The sequence below is a fragment of the Amphiura filiformis genome, chromosome 15 (genome assembly GCF_039555335.1).
Source record: "Amphiura filiformis chromosome 15, Afil_fr2py, whole genome shotgun sequence".
Lineage (NCBI taxonomy): Eukaryota > Metazoa > Echinodermata > Ophiuroidea > Amphilepidida > Amphiuridae > Amphiura > Amphiura filiformis.
The window spans coordinates 24,890,866-24,895,035 of NC_092642.1; the positions used below are offsets into that span (position 1 = coordinate 24,890,866).

General features: G+C 36.7%; 1 long non-coding RNA gene across 1 annotated transcript; it reads left to right on the forward strand.

Moving 5' to 3' along the window:
• The first annotated feature begins 1,092 nt into the window (after positions 1–1,092).
• On the forward strand, positions 1,093–3,387 carry LOC140172168 (uncharacterized). Its single transcript, XR_011861687.1, has 4 exons — positions 1,093–1,246; positions 1,865–1,981; positions 2,959–3,064; positions 3,315–3,387. It is a non-coding gene; the product is annotated as an uncharacterized lncRNA (long non-coding RNA).
• The last annotated feature ends 783 nt before the right edge of the window (positions 3,388–4,170 follow it).

The following is a 4,170-nucleotide window of genomic DNA, read 5'->3' on the forward strand; positions in this document are numbered from 1 at the left end:
AATTCGGCGATCCTTATTGCTGGTTAGGGTGTAAAAGTAAATAAAGGTTAATAACTGTTTTATAAGACGAATATGAAATCGTACGCGTTCAGGCACTTGTTTAAAGGTGTTCTTACCTGTATAATGACTAGTGTGTGTTTCCTAGATTGCAACATCCATTCCCTTTGACTTTGTTTTGTTTTGTTATAAATTATTTTGTAATTATCACAGGTACAGACTCAGAGAAGTCTCCGTTTGTGGAAGACTGGTATATACGTTATAAATTGGAATCGTTTCCCACTCACATTGACTATGAAAAGATGGCGCTGAAATTTGAAGAAAATGTCTATCAACACAATGGTTTTCATCGGGTCAAAGGTGAAAATCCCCCGGATTGGAACGCATTTTTGTCCTTCAGTTCAACGGCTGATTTTAGTGATCTTCATGACGTATTAGGATTAACTGCTGATGAAATTCTTAAATATGGTCATCAAATGGAGGATTTAATTCTGGAATGTACGTATAACGAGCAAAATTGTAGGAACATAAGGTAAGTATTAAAATGACAGAAAATAATGTGCTGTTAAAGACACTAGTAGTGATTCTGGCGAAAGTATGAACTAAAATGGATTTCTTGGAAGTAGCTTAAAAATTGAAGCAGAAGTCTACATGATTTTTTATATATTTTCGGATGTAGCAAATCACTGATAACGTCGTTAATCTCTTTTTAAACATTGGTTTTGATCATATTCTTTTCTTTTGACAGTCAATTTGAAACAATTCCTGACGATGCTTACGGTAACTGCTTTACCTTCAACTACGTGGGCAGTATAGGTATTCCGGTTCAGTCTACGAGAGCTGGCTCTAAAAAGGGTACATTTACAATGATCATTGATAATAAATAATATATAGTATTTTCCGTAAACTGACGAATATCAGATACTATTAACCGGCCCTAAATAACACGTGAAACGAAAGAGTAGCCACCGGGACGTATCCCCGAGGGATATTCCTCGGTTCCAAAGGCAAAATTTTTAGAATTTTCCGATGCGCAGTTATTAAACTCTAAATATTAGAAAAGGGTATCCTACTTTTTATCCTAGGTCTGAAAATGACTTTATTCTTGGAACAAAGTGAATACCTGAGTATTTTTGGTCGTGAAGGCGGTGTACGAGTCGCAATTAATCCTGCTGATGTAGCAGCTTTACCAGCCGATGATGGTATTACAATTAGACCAGGCACAATCACCTCTATTGGACTCAGATATGTAAGCTATAGATGGATGCTAATACATTGAGGGGTGCACATTTAGAACTCCAGAGGGACGATGGATACTTTTTGAAAACAAAATCTTCGCCAACTAGTGAGACTGGAGCTAGGGTTCAGTTGATGAGTAAAGAAATTAATTGGTGTGCTTAATATTAGAACAATCACTCACACATGTCCCGAGACAGAGTCCATTCATGATACACTTACATCCTAATAAATTTGAGAACATTTAAAACGAATGAACAACTAAGGACAAGCAATTATCGCTACCAAATAAAAAGAAAGCGCACATCAACCCTTCTTTAGGAAGGGTTTCTGAAGAAATATGTTACCCACATCCGACACGTTTTAGAGATATTCAGGTATTCAAGTATACGGCTTTTTACACGTTCGGCAAATAAATATGTTGAAATGTTCACATTTATAGAATTTTTCAACGGTTAAATTAGTTTTGTTCAATTAATATTATATCAAAAAATGACTGCCTGAAAAGTTTCGTATAAAGAAAGAAGGGTTTGAAGCCCTCTTAGTGACAAGGGTTTGTTTAAAATCAAATAATGTAACCCGTGTGTAACCTCAAGTCCATATAAACCCTACATCCATGTACTTTTATCAGGAGAATGTTTCTCGTCTTGGTGGGAAGTACAGTAATTGTGTCTCAGATGATGTTATTTGGCGAGATTTACGGTACGGCGAAGTCGTGTCTGTGAAAGGCGAACGTTATGACAGAAAGGTAATTGCACCATACAAATTATAGCTTGCATTTAATATTGAATTTCTAATTCATTATTTTGTAAAAGACATTTTGTCACCAAAGTTGTCATTATCTGTGCAGTAAACTATCGCATGCCTCTGTTGCAAATTTGCTCGTTATCAAGGCACAGATCAATCTAGAAAATTATTTGGGAAATCCTTTTTTCATTTTTGCTTAAATATGTAGTACAATTAAATATACATTAAAAGCTCAGCCTTTCAGGCTCTCGATCTGCACACAATTCATGGTGGTATTGATAAAAATAAATTACCATGCATAGTAGGGTTTAGTTACATCTTTAGTACCGTCGTGAAGACCGCATACGGACGAATGCGAGATTACTATAAACTGTCCCTAAACTCGTACCGCACAGTGTCATCGCCTCGATATCTTCATGGCAAAAATCGCCATGGTAGGTTGAATCCACAACCACGCATGCCAATTTTGTTCCGACCTGTTTAATAGTTTTGAGACGCAAAATGGGCCGAGGGACATCCGACTAAGGCTATTGACAATATCCTGGTCACTGACCTCTGTAGATGTTACGGTGAGCATGGTACGCCATGAGGTCATCTGCTTTTAGACTGCCTCCACGTGTGGCCTACGCTGCGCTAGAGTTCGGCGCAAATAATACGCAATACGCAAGCTAACGACTATCATATCCTTTCAACACATATATTCAAGTGCAAGCATCAAAATATGGCTTCTTTAGAATAAAATAAAATACGTGTATCGATCAATGTAATTATTAACCAGGCGATGTCGGTGTGTACCGTACAGTGACTTATGCAATTCGCCGAGCAACCAAGGCAAAAATATCTTGCGGACGGTTTATTACTTGTCTCCTATTCGTATAGTATGCGGTAATTGCGGCGATGTTACCTGATAGAGGAACGTGCGAAAGAATGTTTTTATTATTTTCTCACGTAATGTTTAAATTGTTTTCCTCTTTATAGCGATGTTTGAGAACTTGCGTTCACAGTAACATATTACAATCGTGTGGCTGCTCTGATACAATTGATCTTCATGGGCCAAGATGCAGGATATCAAATACTTCTGAAGGTTAGAAGCAATTACTAAGCAAAACTAGGATAATAACGTAAATATTATGCTGTTTATAATCTCAAAAATAACCCAAATGTCGGCTGTGAGGTGGTCTAAATGAGTAAACATTGTTCAAAGTATATCTGAATTAGTATCAAATTAAAGGCAATTGAATGTAAATTACTTTCTAAGATGTTACATTTGAGATGATTCATTGTATGAGTTCACATTATTGTTATACATTGATATTTGTTCAATTTTGTATTAGATTTGTGTCGTCAATACATTCGCTACCTTCACGACAACAATGCCCTTGGTTGTGACTGTGGACAGCCATGCAAGTAAGTTTAACAGTACTAATACAGTTCTATAAATGGCCGTGATTACAGCACACAGACGAATAGCAGACGATGGTATACGTCCGCACCCCTACGTCCGCACCCCGTTGTACTCTACTCTAGATGGCGATGTTCTCGATTTTTATTACAATGGGCTATTCGAGTTGAAATCCACGCCCCAATGAAAGACACGACCTTAATCTCTCACACGGGGTGTAAATTTCAAATGGAGTCACCCATTCAGGTAACCCCGTTTGAAATTCACACTCCCTGTGTGGAATATTCAGGTCATATCTTTCATAGGGTGTGTATGAATTTCAGCTGGAACAGCGATTTATTCCCTCAAATAGTATAAATTCATAGTACTAATTGCTCAAAATATTTTGATTTGATTTTCGTCTGATTTTCACAGTACTGGGTATTTTGTCAAAACGGTTTCGCAATCTGCATGGCCATCCAATGTCTATCTTGTAAGTATGTATGTTTAATTATCTGTGCTAATATGGGCTTCAAGATGTATGTAAACAAGTTATATAAATCATGCTATTTTAAGCTTTGACCATATAAGACAATGAACCAGTCAAATAAAAATTTGACAAAAACATTAAAAACGAAATTTCTAGCCATAAATCTAATTCATGGAAGGAAGTGATGATTTTCTTTCCATTGTCATGCATTCTCCATACCAGACATTAAGTTTCTACTGCATTAGGTTCAAAGTAATAACTAGTCAAGGTAGCTCAATAAAGGCTTTCGACTATGGTGAGAGATGTAGTTTAGTGCGAT